This window comes from Prosopis cineraria, unplaced genomic scaffold, assembly GCF_029017545.1.
Source record: "Prosopis cineraria cultivar Desert tree isolate PC_DT_omini unplaced genomic scaffold, ASM2901754v1 PC13, whole genome shotgun sequence".
Lineage (NCBI taxonomy): Eukaryota > Viridiplantae > Streptophyta > Magnoliopsida > Fabales > Fabaceae > Prosopis > Prosopis cineraria.
In genome coordinates, this window is record NW_026555344.1 from 16,282,343 (window position 1) to 16,302,665 (window position 20,323).

Sequence of the window (20,323 nt, forward strand, 5' to 3'; positions counted from 1 at the left end):
ACTAAATCTTTTAAACATAATTGTGGAATAATTAGGATCCCATAAAAACCCTTTAAATTGATAGTTTGAGCTCAAACTTAATGATTTATAAAGGTATTGGAAGCATGGAAAAGTTTTAGGAAGCAAACCACTTCAAAACAAGGCCAAAAATATTATTTTTGAGTGTTTTGGTCTATGTACCACGGCTCATGGTCCATGCACTGTGGCATGTGATACAAAAATCTAAGTTCACTCACTATACCATGTGTCATAGCTTGCGATAAATTTGCATGCATGATCCCTAACCATCCGGTCCTCTAATACTCTCGACCAAACTAGTAGGCTATTTTATAGAACTAAACCACATGTATGGTCCCTAAGCTCACCATCCATGGTAGGACTACCCGGCCAAGGTATCCTAAACCACTTCTTGACTATTGTTTTCCCCTATTACAAGTAATTAGGGTATCGTTACTCTAACACCACATCCTATAGATGCTAAGGAGCATAATCTCCAACTCCGCACCCTGTTAGGTACTAAAGAGAGTAAGACTCCAACACCACACCTATTTTTGGGCACTAAGGAGAGTAAATGCTGCACCTGGCGTCCCGAGGTACTAGCAATGCCATATGGACTTAATCTTCACTATCTTCAGTAAGGTGACCTCCCACCCTCTAATATGCCACATTTCACTACATATCTCTACTTGACCATGCATAAACAACTTTCCAAACAAATATAACAAAATCTTACCATTTACTTCAAAAATATAAAATTTTACAAAACCAATACTCCACTTTTTCTAAAATAGTTAACCTTTAAAGAATTTATACATATACACTTAACAAATTATAGAAAAGCACTTGAGAATAACTTATACAAGGTAATAAACAATGCAAATTATCTAGTTACCTTAACCTTTTTGTTACTAAAAGGGTTACCCATGGTACTAAATTTCTTCTTATGTCAAGGTAAGTCTTCCTACACCACAATCTACATCAACAAATACTATATGTTAATTTTCAATTAACACAAGCACCATTAGCTAATAATAACCTCCCAATTCTCCTACTTCTCACTCAAATTCTCAACAAATAGACTTGTCAAGATTAGAATTTGTTCACTTTATCCCTTTAAGTCTCTCAATATCTCAACTTATCACACTTCAACACCCTATGATCAAGTTGGGGCTTGATCCAAAATTTATGAAACAAGAAAGTAGCTTCCTATTACCACATATCCAAGATTAATAAACCTAAATTAAACCTTTAGAGTCAATAGAAACTTTCAAAACATTGACTCATGGCTTAATCCAATCAGACCAAATTCTCACTCTTCCAAATCCCATGGAAAATGAGATGAAAAGGTAGAGGAGAAGGGTAGGAAACTTACCTAAGAGTTTGAAGGCTCAAATCATCTTCAAAATTCTCCCAAATTAATGCCCTAGCAGTGCCCAAAGTTGCCCCCTTAATGCTCTATGTTTTCCACCCAAAAACTATCCATTTTTGATGATTCCTGAAATTTTAAGTTGCCTGCTATGCCGTGCACTGCAGCATGCGCCACGTAAGCTGTGGCTCACGATGCAATGAGCAACAACTTGATTTTACTCCCCCGATGCCTCCCAACTTGATCTGACTTTCATCCTATCTCAATTTAGAGCCAAATATGACCCAAAAATCTAATTAGCCACCCAAAAACATAATTAAATAAATTAATCATATTTTTAACTAATTTATTACTTAATTAATCCATTTTTTCTAGATTTAAATTTTTAAGATATTACATAATACAGCTAATGGATCTCTCGACAGCCTTCAAAGAGGGCTAAATTAGAGTACAAGTGGACCATGGCACAAAGAGAGATTCAAAATGTGTGTGGAGTTCTTTGTGTCATGCCCTGTGATGCATGTACAAATTTCTACATTTATCAACTCGTGAAATGAAACAGAAAATGAGAAATAGGATAAAAAGAATGTGAAGAGATGATAGTAGATGACCAGTTGGTGCTAGGTCTCAACCTTTGGGTCACTTTAAAAGCATTTGGAATTAGATTTAGCTTTGGTTAAGCTTCCTCTACTTCTTCTTCTCCTTATATTCAAACTCTCTAATTATTTAGGCATTATAGGGCTTTAATTTTGTGTTTTCTGAGATAATAGTTAAACTCATTACCTTAGTTAAGGCCTTAGGGAGTTAAATCAAGCCTTTAAACCTATATTTATGGATTACATAAAGATTTGGAGTTGTTGGTTAGGGTTTGGATGAACCCTAAAAGATTAAAAGCAATGTGGGTAATGTAATGATGTTTTTTTATGTGTTGGGATGTTAGATAAGGTTAATGTAATGTGTTGGAAGGATTGTTAGGCTAAATTGAGGTCTTAGGCATAATGGTTACCCCTAATTGTGTTATACAATAAGGTGATTTGTGTGGGGATTGATAATTAAGAGTTTAATTGTGTAGATTAACCTTTGGTCAAGCATTGTGGCGATAGTGGATGCGTGTAAAGCCATTAGTAGACTACAATAACCCTTTTAATGATAAAAAGGTTGAGGCAACTAGATTATCTAATCTCTTTTTTTTTTGTATTTGGATGGTAGTGTATAGATTTTAAAGTTAATGTTTTGATTAAGTATTAATATAGTAATAATATAAAATTACGATTGTAAAGTTATGTGAAGTGGAATGAAAACTTGTTTTAATACTTTTGTATTTGGAAAGCTAAATGCTATTTTTATGTATACTTGTGAAATTCTATGGTTTATGTGAAAATAAGAAATTGTGATAATTTATATGTTAGGACTATGTGTTGGCTGTATTGAACATCTTTGGTATGATCACTGTGAGAGAGTGGGAGTTCACCCTAGTGTGTTGTCAGAACATTGTTTAGAAATTCATATGGTACACTGGCACCGTGAAGGCCCCAGTGCTCAGTATTATATTGTTTAGAAATCCTAGTACTATAAGTGATAAATTAGGCATTGAAAGCCCTAATAATTGTGGGCAGGAAAAATTTATGGTCCATAGTGGGCGAAGGTGCTCTTAGCTAAGGCTGCATCCTACTAATAGTGAGCTTAGACTTGTCCAGTTACATGGACTTGGTCCTATCAAATTGTAAGCCCATAAATTCAATCGGAAGACATAAAGAGGGTATAAGGTAGGACGTTGATCATGCATGTAATACCATAACCATATGTGTGGATTTATAAGACATATTATATGATTTACTATGCCACTTTACATTCGTACAAACTATTCTCACACACAAGTAGTTGATTAGACTATTTAGTTACTAAGTCCTTGACTCACCCCTTGGTTACATTTTATAGGTAAAGGCTCCGATAAGGGCAAGGAAAAGGAAGGTGCTACCAAGCACTGAGGGGACTAGCTTGCAGTTGTATAGTTTTTCATTTATTGTGGTTTGTAACAAATATTAAATGCATATGCCAACTTAGGACACATATAGTTTTGTGATACACTTGCATGAATTGTTGTGAACTATAGGCGTCTCAGCCTGGGTTTATTATATTTGTGTTGTAATGGCTGTGAGAGGTTGAGATACTAGTACAAGTATTAATTTTGTATTGATCTATGTGTTAGATTGGTCATTGGCTTGTTTATGAGAAATTATTACCTCTAGTGATATTTATGTTAAAAATGGGGTTTTGGTGGCCAATTCTATTCTGGGTTGTTATTATTGTGATTTCAATGCTTTAATAGGTTGTTTGTGGTCCATTAGAGTGGGTGCAAGTGGTTCCATTATTATTGGCACTTGGTTTAGGAGTTTGGGCACCTTGGGTGTAATTTTTGAAAGAAAATGAGCCATTTTGGGTTCAGGTGTCCAAATCTCATTTGGCTCAGTGTTTGGGTGTGAGACTAGTGTCAATAGCTAGGTGATTCTAAGAGCCATATGTGGATACTTGAATTGCTCAAATCAGATGTCAGACGACTAAATGGCGTGCTCCAAAAGTTGGCTTGAAGAGCAATCATGACAACAATTTGCTATCATAACAGGGAACACGTGAAGCAGTGCATTATCCATTGCACCATAACATAAGGCATAGAGAGGGACATTTGCCCTTTGTATAGTCTGACAATAGACGATGCACTGTGCCATGGCATGTTGTGCCTATGTGGTTGAAACTATTGTTGTTTATTATTTTTGGGCAATTAGAAATGCCTTGGCTAAAAATATTTTAAACTATCTATTTCTAAACCCTTGGGCTGTGATGACTTTATTTAGAGATTTTAATTAATCCTGGTTATTACAATAGTGTGTTAAAGTATTGTTTTAGTAATGTCAAGACGAATGTTAAACGAGCTCCCCTTCAGTCACCTCTCATGTTTCCTTCTTTTTCTCCCTTTGTTTCTAATGCATGAGACTATCTGATAAAATTATATTTTGTACATTCACCCAGGTGTATGGTACTTCTATAGTGGTGCATGGTATTTTGGTCCTCACTTAATGCCTGGTTCACTTGAACACCAATTTAGCCTACTTTCAAAGCTATTCAATGATCTAATAATCTCATTAGTAATTCGAAAACATCATTAATATAATAATCACCTAAATTTTACCATTTTTCCCTATTAACACTTCACATTTAAATTTTAAAATTTGAGGATATTACACTATCACTTATTTGACTTCCCCCCACTAACTTGTAAGGTTGTAAGAACTTCTTACTTTAATTTTCATGGAATTTAGCTTACACTTTTTCTATTACTAAAGGCCATCTTAATCTAAAAGACCTGAAACCAAAGGAAGGAAGAAGGCATTGACTAAAAAACAACCCACTATACCTATTCCTCCTCAATATAGAACTCCACCTATCATTTAAGAATCTGAAGAAGGAAACCCTCTTCCTTAAGGCCTGCTAAATGTGTGCATAGGCCATGATCTAAGTCTAGATTTAGTATTAGAATGGATTTACAAATAGGCAAGATAGTGATAGATGTGAGTCAATAATTGCCTAAATACTTGGCCTATTTATAGTCCCAAAATCACACTTGAGAATTTTCACTATGAACACAATCTTAATTAGGTGCTTGCCACCACAATACAGTACATCCATAAGACTACACTATACTAGTACAAAATATAAAATTTAAGGGGAACTTTCTACATTTATTATAGTTAAGAGGAACACTATTGTCTTCTTATGTTCCCTCCATTACAAACTTGGGAAGGAAATGAAGAAGATGATAAACTTATAAATATATTTATGCAAAAATATTCAATATAATTTTCACTTTATATTTTAGTTACTAACTTGGTGATCTTGATCATAAAGCAATGAAAACATATCAAAATGCGGTCTTGCAAAAGCACAGACATAAGTACAAGAATCCTATGTGGATTAAGCCAAAGATGATGCTATACTTTATGAATATATTCAATTACTAAGATTTCTTATTTATTTCTTATGATTTATTCTTATATAGAGCTATAGACAACTAGTGAAGACAAACTTGTGCGACCTATATGTGATGAGACATATGCTTAACATTATCACATTGAGCATGACTGAATTTACAAAAGAAGTAAATATATTTTTTAAGGTTTTATTTTATTATATTATTTAAGAGTACTTAATAAGCCTCTTTTACAAATTATATCTTAGATGTTTGACAATTCGAATCCATTTCCCGAAGCTAAAATTGAAGAGATCTATATATGTTAGGCAACTTATTTTGGGGAGAATTTGTGAGTTTTATAGAAAGTTTCATACAATTTAAGAATTTTGTTAGTTGTAAATATCTTTTGTAAACTTTTGTTGACACAATGGTTGGTTTTGGATAGCTCAATAGTTTTTAGATAGTTGATAAATAATTGTCAGTTTTGGATAGTTGTAAATTTAATTTTGTATTGAAAATTGCAAATAAATTGTACTGTTTGGTTTGGCTGTGATAATTTTGTGTACAAAGAAGGGTAAATTTGAAAAAACTGATTCTTTATTTAAAAAATATTTTTTATAATGGTTATTATTATAACTGATGTAGAAATTACTATTCTACATTAGTTAATGTAATAACTGATGTAGAATATAATATTAACCTCTCTATAGCGGTTGGGGATCCAACTAGTGTAGAAAGTCTACTTTCTACAACGATTGGGGCTGCAATTGCTATAGAAAGTAGACTTTTTAATAGTTGGGGCTGCAATTGCTATAAAAAGTGCTACAATTTTTAATTTTGTTAGTTTATGGGTTCATTTTCTACGTTAGTTATAGTTAACTAATGTAGAAGATGTATTTTTTACAGTGGTCATATAATTGATGTAGAAAGTTATAACAACATCGCCTATTTAACTGCTATAAAAAGTCATTTTTAACCATTATAAAAAGTTATTTTTGTAGTAGTGCTAGAATTGATCTCACAAAAACCATACACAACACTTGTAAGTATAATCAAGCACTTTGGAAAATCCCATCGTAAGATTTCAAATAAGTATGAAAAAGCTTTTCAAATAAGCAACTTTCTAAAAGAATGAATGTGAATACAATTGAAAGCTTAAAAACAAGTTGAGAGCTTTTTTCATATAAAACATGCAAGTTGGTAAGAATTGAATGGAAGACACTTAATGCCTAATAATTATTACACTCACACTTAAATAAGGTTCTATTTATAGATTGAGGTTAAAAGAGAGGCTAAGAACACTAAAGAGATGGATTATAGCTATTGGAGACATATAGAAGTGAAGAATAGCAAAAAAATAATTTCCTACGAACAGCATTTAATGCGTTGTCATAACCTAATACAAGTGTGCATCAACAAGGGACACACATCAATTGGTCTAACCTTTATACACTTCAAGATATTTTAATCAAGTAGGCTATCTAAAACAAGTGCGTATTAAGAGTTAGAAGTGCCTAGCTTCTACTATGAACTCAAACACATGTGGGTACACTTTGATACAAGCGTGTGCTAAATTTAGACTCTATAGAAAGTGAAAGACTCACGTATGACTATTGAGACAAGCTTGAATTGGCTTGATCAAGTTTAAGGCTCTCAAAGTTAGGCTTGAAAGTTCTAAGGTATAAAACCCATTCAAGCTTAAATCACCAAGGTGACACACATAGATTAGATTATAGCACAACTCAAGTTGACACATAGAGACTAATTCAAGTATGTAGGATATCTTACTCAAGTATGGATTAGATAAAAAAATAAATCTTTAAGTAAGAACTTGTTTAAGCATGTTTTCAACCTAACACAAGAAAATTCTAGCCTAACTCAGAACACTTGATTTTATTAAAGACTTAAACATGCATGTGTCCAATCTAGGACAAGTACAAATTGGCTTTCAATGTCTAGCAAGGCTTCTAAATACTAATTCAAGCGAGTATCAATTCTAACTCAATCTTGAATTGGATCCACTAAGTCCTATATTGCATTATGAAGGGCTGATACACATAAGTGTCCACACTCAAACAAGCATAAATTAGACTCTGAAGGTCAAATGCATTCTAAGTGTTTAACAATAAAGTTTTAGGACATATGAGCCTATGACAAGTTCTAATATGTAATACTCTTACCTTGTAAAGTGTGATTTTACTTTCAAATAGTTTTCACATTAAGTCTAAAAAATTTAAAACAAATAACCTTATTAAAGCTAAGTCTTCTCTTGTTTTTTATCCTCTTAAAGTTTTGTCACTTAGAGTTATAAACAATGATAAACCCCTTTTGTAACAGCCTGAATTTTCAACTTTGAAATTTTAAGTGTTTTTTAAGGGTAAATTGGTCAAAATAAGTAATTTATGAATTAATGGTGTTTTTAGATGACTAATGAAGTTTATGAGTCATTGGACAACCTTAAAAGATGGCTAAGTTGGAGTTTGAGCTAACTAGGGCACAAGGAAAGGCCCAAAATGCGTTGAGCCTTTTTGTGCCATCTGCCACGATGGATGCGTGATGCATCGCAATGGATATTTGAGCAAAAACTCTAAGCTAGCATAAACTCTTTTTCCTTTCCTAGATCACTGCTTTGTCCTGTAAAAATGTAACCAGGAAAGTGAGATAAAAATTTTAGTAATAAAATAACTCACTCCTATTAACTATCACATATGGAAGTAAAGCATAATATACCATTCAAACCTCATTAACATAGCATATATCACATATTTCATTTCAATTCACAATCTCATATATCAATTCACTATTTTTATTACTATAATCACCATTTTTTACCACTATTCCACATATACAACATATAGCAACACATAGCATGATCGCCACCAACCAAACCTCTAAATCACCTCGACACAAAACCATAGACTCACCTTAGACCAATGTACACTTTCATTGGCCCTGAGCTCACCTTTAGTGGTAGAATCACCTAGCCAAAGGTATTTTATCTCACTTCCAGAATATGGTTTCTCTCAATACACATAAAAGGGTAACATTGAGTCCAACACCATATCACACAAACATTAAGGAGTCCTTTATCTCCAACACCACATCTCAATAGGCACTAAGGAGAAATTCTCCAACACTGAACCTCAAAAGGTACTAAGAAGGTATAATTCTCTAATACCACATCCCGTCGGAGATTAAGGAGAATATGCCTTATAGTCTTATCACCACCACTCCACTTGGGTGAACTCCCACCCCTATAATCATGCTTTCCAAATCATTCATAGGTTCCTCATTCATACATATATATCCTCAATACATAGCAAATATTTATACAAGTATGGAATCACATATTCTTATTCATTTATTTGCTCAAAAACTATTTTCATGCAACATTCACGCAATGCTATAAAATATGCTTAGTTCAAAACAATTTCATGTACTATATAGCTTACTTACACACAGTTACAATAAATAGTCAAAAAAAAAGAAGTTATTCAATTACCTCAACCCTTCTATCATTAGAAAGGTTACCTGTAGATTTCAATCACAAGCTTCCTTTCCTAACTCACACGCTCAATATGTCAATCTAAACACATTTGGCACAATTTAGTCATTTGGTCCAATTTGACCAAAAACATATATTTGCTATTTATGGCTATATTTAGCTATATATTCTTTTTCATTCATCCATTATAGGTCTATTACTACTCAATTCTACTTTACATCACCTTAACTAGTCTTATTTTAGTTAAACAAGATTTTCACCCTAAAAACCTCTTGATTTAGGGCCAAATCAAGCTTACACGTTCAAAGCTCTATTGCTCAACCTTAAATTAGTTGTAAAGCTCTAATTTAACTCTCAATAACTTTTTTATTACTATTGGGCAAGAATTAAACCCTTAAAATTTCATTAATTCAATTTATCTATAACTCATATTCAAAGAAATTTGGGTAGAATGGAAGGTAAGAGTTATACGTAGCTTACCCGCTAAGTAACTAATCAAAAGCACATTCTAATGACTTGAAATGGCTTGCCCTAGCCCATCAACCTTTCTTCTCTTCTCCTCTTATGCATTTCTAATTTCTTCCTTTTGAAAATCACTTAAAATTCATGAATTAAGGGGTTATTTTTTTGTCCATGTGCTGCGGCATATGGCACAATAATAAGAATTCTCACCACACACACTTGCTTTGACCTACAATGCAACCTTCTCACCTATACCTATTCATACAATGTCCCAATGAGTCAAACTATTAAGTAATCATCCAAATCTCTAATCCCATACTAATTACCACTTTATCCTCAATTAACAACTAATCACCGAATTAAAAAATTTAGGATGTTATATATTAGCTTAGTTAAGGTCTTAGAGAGTTAAACCAAGCTTCTAAATCTAGGTTTAAGGTTTTTATAGTGATTTGAATTTTTTGATTGGGGTTTGGATAAACCCTAAGTGAAATTTCAGAGTTTTGGAATAATGTGGTTAAAGGGTTAGTGTTATTAACTTGTTTAGGTGCTAAATGAAATTAATGGAGTGTATTGGAAGTGTTGATGGTGTTAATGAGATTTTAGGTATAGTGAGTACCCAGAATTAGACTAAAAATAGGTTAATTAGAGTAAGAATTGATAATTTAATATTTAACCTTATATATTAAATAGTGATCATGCCCCATTGTATGAGTAAACATTGGTGAAGTTGGTAATTGACCACATTCACCTTTTTTGTGACAAAAGGGTTGAGATAACCAAATTATCTAAACTTATTATTTGCATGTTTAGATGGTTGTGTGAAATTATGAAAATTTACTTTATACTATTAGTAGAAAATGATTTAAATTTAGAAACCCTATGCGAAGTGGAATGTGCTTATATTTTTGCATATATGATCTTTTGAAAGACTTATATTAAATCCTATGTATATGTGTATATACTTGCAAAAATGTATGAGCTATTATGGAAATGATTGTTATAAATAGATTACATATGTATGGCTATGTGTACAAATGTTGAACATCATGTTTGGGCATGATCATTATGAGAGGGTGGGAGTTCACCCTAATATTGTCAGGAAACATTATTTAGAAATTCATATGGTATACTGGCATTGTGGAGGCTCCGATGTTCAATCCTATTCTTGTTTAGAAATCCTGATACTATTTAAGATACATTGGGCATACAACACCCTGAGTATTTGTGGAAAAGAGGAATCTGTGGTGAAGGCTCTGATAAGGGTAAAGGGAAGGAAAGTGCCATTGAGATTGGAAAGGCTTGAGTTTGTATAATCCTCTCTTTCTTTTTTTTTAATTGTTACAAATTTGTATTAAATATGCGAACTTAGGATCATGTTATGTTTTGAGGTCACTTGCATGAGAAATATTATAATTGTGAGTATCTCAGCCTAGGACAATGTAATTGTGACGAAATTGTTATGAGAGGTTGAGATATTAGTGTAAGTGATGCTGTTATGTTGTTTATGTGTTGGAATGGTCAGGAGAATTGTTTAATGTGAATTATTGTTACCCCTTGAACTATGGTGAATTCAAGATTTATTGGCCAATTTGTATTTAGAATAATATTATTGTTGTATGATTGGTTTATCAGGTGGTTTATAGTCCATTTAAGTTAGTTCAAGTGATACTATGGCCATTGGCACTGGTTTAGGGATTTTGGACACTCATGTTATAATTTTGAATTGAAAATGGACCAAATTATTTTCAAGTGTCCAAATCTTTAATGGTAAGGTGTATGGTTGTGAAACTAGTGCCAATAGCTTGAGGGCTCAATGAGCTACATGTGGACACTTGAATCGCTGAAACTGAATGTTGGATGGAAAAATGGAACACTCTAAAATTTGGCTAAAGGTGCTATCATGATAGTTGCATAATAAGAGACTTAGTCCTTTTATGCCATCTACTGCGGTGGATGACACGTGCACCGTAGCAAATGGAGCATTTTGGAAGTTGTCCAAAATGCCATTTGTGATGCTTGATTGTGGTTATTTTGTTTCTATGCTTTTGCTATTATGATTTACTTGTTTTAAACTATAATTTAAGTCCAAATATCATTTTAAAAGGGTTTCTTGGGATCTTAATCTTTTAAACTTCTCTTTAACCGTTGTGTTATAATAACCTCATATAAGGAATTTAATTAATCCTAGTTATCATAATGGTGTTATGTGTTTTGTGTTCTGTGTCCTGTTAATGTCAAGGTAGACATTACATCTTTCTCTTGATTTTGTAATAATCAAAACACATAGTTCAACAAGTGGTAGTAGTGTAAATTCTTCCAATCAAATCCAAATGGTAGTGAAAAGTAACTATGTTATTCCCTAAGTTTTCCTTTATTTTATATTTATGAGATACTTTTAGAACCTATATTGAGTTTATTACCCTACACTCTTATAATATTGTATGACTTTTGATATGTGGTTAACATAGTGAACCACTTATGTTATGACTTTTGATATATTGTTAACATGTTGAACCGCTTACATGAATTTTCCAAAACATAACATAATATTTCCATTATTCAAGCATAATTTTCATTTTCACAAATATAATAAATACTTAAGCAAATATATGAGAAAATTTAGGTTCCTAATTACCTCCACCCTGTGAGTCAATTCAAAGGGCACTTGTGGATATTCCTTAATTCAAGCTTCCCAATGTGCTCTAGTGGTCCAGATTGTTAATCTACAATTAACATTCCTAACTTTATCAATTTCTAATAGTAAACATTAATGCATAGCTACTAATAGCCTCTCATAATGCCCAAAACACATTTTGTTAGTTAAATTAGACATTCATTGATGTCATTAGCTTTATTAGACTCCCAAGAGCCTAAATATACCCACTTATTACCCATTTGATATATAAATCATTAATTCTTCGTCAAGGTTTTCTTTAAACAACAAACCCTATAATAAAAATCATTCAGACCCTAATTATAGGTTTAGAACCTTAAAGAATGTCCTAATAGCTTCATTAAGTTCATTAGGTTCGAACATTAATACCCTACTACAAACATCACCACTACACACTCAAAACTAAGTTGTTTGAAAACTTTAATGCAATTGGTAAATAATGAATGTGTTAGTAAATCTCTTACCCACTCACTTAAATGAGGTTCTATTTATAGTGTTTGGATAATTCTAGCTGTTAGAGACCTCAACTAGCCATTTATGAACATTAAATTGCATGTATGAGAATAGAACCTAAGCAAAAGCACTTTATTTATGAAATGCATTTAATGCTTTATCAAAACCTTAAACTCGCATAGGTCAGCCTTACCAATGTGAGGATGAGTGGTTCAGTTGGAATAATAAAAACTTGAATTGCAAACACATAAGGGAATAGGCTTGGCCGACAAGAGGATGAGTTTGGTAGAAGCACATGCTTTACTAAAACTTTAAGACTCGCATGGGTACATACTTTCCAACACGAGGATAAGATGGGCAGAAGCAAATGCTTCTCTAGAACATTATAACTCATGTGGATGACTCTGTGCCAATAAGAGGAATAGGTTCAAGACATGTATAACCTCTTGAATTCATTGAAAAACATGTAGTCACAAACCAAACAATGTGAGTGAGACTAAGACAAGATTTGAACACTTAGAAAGAATTGGATAAGGCTCTGGTATCTAATGATCGAACAAAGGTAAACTTGAGTATAACACTAAAACATGTGTTGGAAAACCTTGCCAATATTTGAATCAGTAGGAACAAAGACTCAAGTTGCAAAGAAGGCTTAAAACTTATGAGGGACAAAACTTGCACCTCGTGAGGATGAGATAACCAGAACCTTGGTTTCCTCCTGAACATTTAAATTCACATGGGTCACTTCTTGACCTTATATGTTCTAAGTGATCAAAACCAAGTTTCCTTTTAGGGCTTAAGAACTCACATTGGCACAATCCATGCACATGCAAGTTTGAGCACCATAAAAGCACCTATTATGGAGCTCTAAACTTTGCATTTTCCATACTAGCACTCTAAAACTTATAAACTAATCCTCTCATAGTCTTTCTCCTTTTCTTTCTTAGGTTGGTTTTGTCATAATTGATTTTATAATCTGCACAAATAAAACCTTACTCGAGTTTTGTTTTCATCAAAACAAAGTATCTAATGATAGAGGCACTTATAACTTACCCAATGTTGTCCAAGCTCAAAGTAGCCTCTAAAGATTCCTAATGGCAAGTCCTAGCAAAGCCCTTACCATGCTCCTTCTCCGTCTCTTGTTTCCTTTCTATTTTTTTCTCCCTCACGCATCTAATTTAACTCCTGAATTCGACCATCCACCACAACACATGTTGCATCTACCACAATGGACAACACAGTGAGGTTAGTCCAAGATAGTGTCATCCATTTAGGCTCAAGATGGCCCAATAACCCCTCTAGACCCAATCCAATGCTGCTTAAGAGTTCGATTATGCCCATTAATAATCCATATACACATTTAAGTTAATTAACTCATTATTATACCAATGAATTAATCCTAATTAAATTTCTAGGATGTTACACCATAATTGATTGGGCAAAATAATGATATCTTAAATCGAATGAAATTATGTATTTATAATAGTCTCTTTCTCTTACATACAAAACTAGGTGGGAAATTCATCATTCTATTTTCTCATATCGTGGAATGAGAACATTGTGACCAACATGGACTAAAATGATAAATTAAAATTATATAAGACATATCATTAATTTTTTTAATCATAAGTTTTTTCCTTTACTCACTTTAATCATAAGTTTTTAATCATTAATTTTTTAATTAATGTTGAGCTTCGCACTTATTCTTTCATAAATAGGAGCAAAGTTGAAAAAGTTAAAAACAAGTTAAATTTTTAGACATATTTAATGAATTTTATGATTTGTTTTTATTCCATTGAAACATGTTAAAAGTAACTTATATACAGAATTTGATAAAAGGTTAAGAGTCATTTTTCTTCTTGTACTATACACAAAAGGTGAAAAATACCCCTAAACTTAACTATGGGTTAATTTTATCTTTCAACTTTAAAATTTTCCTTCATGATCACCTTAACGTTAAAAATACTTAACGTTCATTAGTCATCAATGGGTCCTACTATTTGTTGATATTTTTTATCAAGTTAAGGGTCATTTTTGCTCCTCAATTCAAATATTTTATAATAAAAATATTAAAAAATATAATGTGAGGCTCACTAAAGATCAACTAACGGTGAGAAAATGGCAGGATGATGAGGAGGGGAATCTTTAAAGTTGAGGGACAGAGTTGACTGATAGTTGAATTTAGGACCATTCGTGACCTTTCATGTATAGTTTAAGGACAAAAATAACCCTTAATCCTTTGATAAAATATCTTCTAAAAGACTAGGTGGATTTTATTTGGGAGAATAGTAACGAAGTCCCAAAACTTAAAATTTATGACAATTAAGTCCTAGGTAAAAGTTTCTAAAAAAACTAAGTTGTAATTATTGATTCAAACATTTACAAACAGTAATCTCAACTGCAAACTAAGAGCTATATTTAAAATTTAAATATCTTATTTGCACTTAGAACTCTTGAATTTGTGGATATCTAAATTAATATTTACAAATGATTTAAACAAAATAGTCAAGAATTTAACTGTCATAAATTTCAAATTTTGAGACCTTATTGTCATTCTCTCATTTCATTTTCTAAAGCACTTTAAGATAAACTAAATATATATTTTTTTGAAACACATCAGATGCGATATCATAAATTGAAAATATGTCCTATATTTAGGACTAAGTAAAAATGTTATATATTAAAGATATGAGGAAATGTTAAAAAGATGAAAAGAAAAAAAGGAAAAGGAAAAGAAAAGAAAATCTTTTTTAAAAAAAAGGAATGAACATGTTCTGATTCATGCTTCTGCAAGGTGAGACTCTGCAGTCTTCACCTACTTTCAATTATTATTATTGTCTTTCCCTTCATCAATGCCATAATTACGTGGATTAATTCATCAATAATTCTTATATACCCTTCTTCAATCATTCTAGTTTCTATTAATTATGAATAATCAAAGGACCAAAAATTTCCACGAGTTTTATTTTTGGTTATTTGTGGGCGATTTTTCTATATATTTTACACAAAGAGCATGAAGAATTTAGCTCAAACACAAGGCCACATTGTTAATATAAAAACATAGTGCTGGGTTTAGCTACTCCACCCTTAGTGGATCAAGCTTTAACCCAAACCCACGCCCACATTATTAGATAGGGGTTTATCTGGATATAAATGAAATGCTGGGATCCTTAAGTGCAATATTCCAGGCTTTAAATGCAATATTCCATCACCTATGTATAGAAGTTATATGGATATGCTTGGGAGATATACATGGATGGGTGAAAAACTAACTACCTCATTATGCACATAAAACAGAAGCACTAAAATCTCCTTTTTCCCTTCTCTTTTCCCGTGCCTTAATTTGTTGTGAACCAAAGACAGACGTCATGTAACTTCGTTCATCCACGTAGAAATAATAACCAATGCAACTAGCAGCTATGTTTTTATAAAACTCACAAAGATGAAGCACCATTTTTGGCCAACATAGAGAGCATCATTGTTGATGGACATTCATAAAAAAATTGATGCAATTACACAAACCAAACACTAGTTTTACATTCTCCGTTACACCTCAATTAATGGGGGATTCGACTGTACTTTATGTGCTAGTAGTATCATTGCACATTTTCATCTCAATCCATTAATAGCTATTTAAGAAAGCTATCTTGGCTTTGCCAAAAAAAAGAACAAGACTTAGCTTGGCCAAAGAGCCAAAGTAATTGTTCTAAACAAGAAGTTCATACTTCAATGATGATCTCGAAGTCTTATAACAACTAAAATTACACTCTCTTTGAGCTATAATATAAGTTATTATTAACTAATTTATATTTTTAAAAAAAAATGATATTAAAATCTCTTTGAATTATTTAAATGACATTTTGATCACTCAAAATGCTATAATTTTTTTAAAGTTTCAAGGGACTTTTTTGTTACTAAGAAATTAATATAAAAGGCCAAATTACCCTTGATTGAAATAAAAATCCCAAACCTCAAAATAATTGCTTGCGAATTGCTATTGAATTCTTGCAATTTTAGGATAAAAAGTTGTGAATATTAGAACAACTTGTAAATAGCAATTAATATTTGCAACACTTAAAGAATATTAGAATTTCATATGCAAACTTGCAAATTGTCATTGAATTCTTGTAAATTTAAAAAAAAAGTTGTAAATTTTAAAACAAAACTTGTAAATAACAATTAATATATGTAACACTTGAGAAATATCAAAATTTCAAATGCAAACTTGTAAATTATTGTTGAATTCTTGTGAATTTAAGAAAAAAATTGTGAATCTTAAAACTTGTAAATATCAATTGATATTTACAACACTTAAAAAATATCAAAATTTTAAATGAAAGCTTGCAAATTGCTGTTAAATTTTTATAATTTTAGGAAGAAAAATTGTGAATCTTAAAACAAAACCTACAAATCAAGTGCGTGAAGTATCTATTCTGAGCTTATGATTTTTATTTCGATTAAGGACAGTTTGATCTTTTACATTGATTCCTTAAAAATTCTTAAAGACTTGAGAAAAATTATGACATTTTGATGAATCAAAATATTATTTATATAATTCAAAAAGATTTTATTATCATTTTTTCCTCTAAAAAAAATTAGTTAAAATCTTGACTTTCTAAAAACTTTCACACTTTTTCAATCAAGTCCTTAAACGTGATAAGTATAACATTTGACTTATTCAAAACATTATCATTAATTACTTAATAAAGTATAATCAAAATATATATGTATATGTATATATATGTATATGTATATGTATATGTATAACAACTAGCCAATGCCCTATATTTTAAACCAAACAAAGCTTTTAAAACACGACTTATGTTGTGGTCCAGAGGGAATACCATTATACCCACTCTTCCGAACAATGTCCTTATTCCAGCAAGCTCTCACTTAACATTTAACACACAAATTAAACACGTGGTCAAGCTGCATTACCACCTGCCCAAGAATATATTTTGAGATGATGGATTATGACAAATAAAATTAACATAGCTTGCACGTTGTCCATGTCCCCATGAGATTTTTCTTCAGTCAACAGCAACAGTAATAGCAATAACAACAAGTCCTATCTCACTAGATGGGATTACCTACATGGATCATACGATACCATAGTACTCTATATTTTTCTTCAATCAGCAGATGGGCAAAAATTAATTTGAATAATGCTATAAAAAAAATTAATTCGAACAAGAAGAGTATAGCAGTTTCAAATTACAATACATCTGTTTGCTATAAAAATAATTGCAAGACTCTTGAAAATGATAAGTTACAATCTATAATATGAAAAACCTCAAACAAGACTCTCGGGTTAGTGCTTGTGTATGAGCTATAGATTGTAATGAAAGTCAAATTGTTTAGAGTGTCCTCCAAGACTATAATTAATAATGAAAACTTGTATTGCTAGTGTATTGTTATGGTCTGTGGAACAAAATCGGCTGAACTACTTATAATTTTGACTTCAATCAGAACAATCACAGCAACAGAATCACATTAGATAAAAGATTTTTTGTAGACTCTCACGCTACTTTGCATTACTAATGTCCATCCTACCTTAGCAGTATGTGACTTGATAACTTCCTTTGCTGCTTTACATTTAACAGTTTCTTCACCAGCTATGGCTATAGCTTCTTTCAGCTGCTTGCTTGGTATTTCTAGCTCAATTCCTTGAAGCTGAGCTTGGCAAGCCAGATTTTCCACCTAAAAGAAAAGAGTGATTAGGTTTACAACCAGACAACCACGTGAATCAGCTACCATCAAGTAATCAAGTATTAAAAAGGAAGAGAGTGGGGGGGGGGTTCCTCACACACAAACAGAACCCATGCATCAAACAGTCAATTAAAGACCTCAAAAAGCTATAGGTTGAGCAAGCTATTAAAAGAAACTTTTTAAAAGTAATTGATTGAACTTTCCGAGCCAAAAAAGGTAAAGAAAAATTCCCATTGTCAATTTTGTATATCTACGTGGACTTTGCAAAGCAAGGAACAATAATTGTTATAGCTTAGATATGAGCAGATGGGAATACAGAATCTCCTTTTCTTTCTAATACAAGCTTGCGTCACAGAATCCGACTGCTCCAAACATTAACATTACCAAATACTCTTTCCTTCCTGGACAATTTTTCATCTTTTATTATTTAACAGAAATGATAGAAGATGACCAAGTCCGTTTGAGAGGCTGGAACTTGTAAGCCCATAAACATAAAGATTCTACACTGAAAATTAATGTAGGCAAGAAAGGAATGTTGTCAATAAATGGGTAAAACAAATTACCTGCGCTCTTAATTTAATATCCTCCTGATTGATGCTATCATTTGTCCTCTTAGCATTATCCACAACAATTTTTAGGGAAGTAAGTACCCCCAGTGTTGGGGTTGGAGTAGTTGAACAAGGTCGGCTGGGCAATCTGGAAATGAATGGGGGATGGTTCTTGGGGAACAATTCTAGATCCAGGAACAGAAGCTGAAAAAAAAACTTCTTCGATGATCCAAATACAGGATTGAAAGATCTAGAACTATCAACTGCCCCTCACTGTTCGCCTCCATTTGGAGCAGGCAAGACATGACTACAGTTGAATTCCAGTACTTTATTTTAATTCGAAGACCTACTTTCCACTTGCTTCAAGGATTCCATTGAAGAGAATCCTGCAAGTTGATTCTGAGATCTTGAATCCAACTTATCATCCTTATAATAAACTCCAATGATCCCTGATTGATACTTCCTCTTCTGCTCACAGAAGAATGAGAAACAATTGTCAGACACGACAAGGTTTGTTTGGATTTGGTTCCATTGAGCTTTAAGAGACTTCATAAAGCCACATGGATAACCCAAAGATTAAAGACAGAATAATCTCATAATTCATATCAGCTCTTCAGGATTTTGATGAACATTAAAGAATTATTCAACTTAGTTCAGATATCCTATTAATATAACCTATGCATGTCATAAAATTTAATAAGGGAACCAGATATATTTTTAGTTTTTTACAAGTGTACATCTCTTTAGTCAGTGAAAATCTCACAAAACTTCCAGAGTAAAGAATAATGTACACGTCCATTTACTGAATGTACACATCCAACCAACTGAAATTACTTCCACTGCGGCAGAACTAAATACGTACACTGTGAAAATGCTTATGGTGATTTATGAAGTTTGACTTGGAGTAATGATTTAATCACATGATATTTGGTACCAAAATAATCAAAGTTCCAAACCATAATGTTAAAGGGATTTATGTCAGAGTTAGAAACATTAGATAGCTGTGTATAGAAGTTGCAGATTCGAACAAAACTAAAAGAAACCAAATCAATATGACATGTTATCAATGGCCAATGATGTAGCAACATAAGATGCAAAAGTTATACCAAGATTCTGAGCAGGGTCAGAGCTTAAGATTCACAATGAAAGAACTTGTCTATCCGTATACTTTGAGGATCCTGAAACACGAAGAAATTGTATTACACCATCCTACCCACATCCAAAAGAAGAATAGTAGTCAAGGAATTCAAGTGATGTTTTTTCCTTTTCATTTTGTCTGAGAATTCGATAAAGCTTCATGCAAATGAAGAAAACTCTAGAAAGAACCTCAATTGAAGTACCGAATTGTTAGAGCTGGACCCAAACCCCTTTTGGGAATGGTATCTCGGCAAGCTCCCATCCAAGCAAACTGCACAACAAGCTCAAATTACACAATTGAGTAATACACTTCACCCTTGAGCATTGTTTTTAATTATTCAGAAATGAAGTGATATCAGGTTCACATGCATAATCAAACATGAAGAAAAATATCTGTTTGCAAGAAGAAGCCTCACCCACTTCATCAATTTTCACTTTAGAAATAGATCCACCTTGCTTGACTGGAGTTGACCCCACTTTATGCCTTATTGTCCCTGAA

General features: G+C 32.4%; 1 pseudogene; it reads right to left on the minus strand.

Moving 5' to 3' along the window:
- Positions 1-17,806: 17,806 nt before the first annotated feature.
- Positions 17,807-19,239, minus strand: LOC129289926 (PH, RCC1 and FYVE domains-containing protein 1-like; annotated as a pseudogene).
- Positions 19,240-20,323: the final 1,084 nt, after the last annotated feature.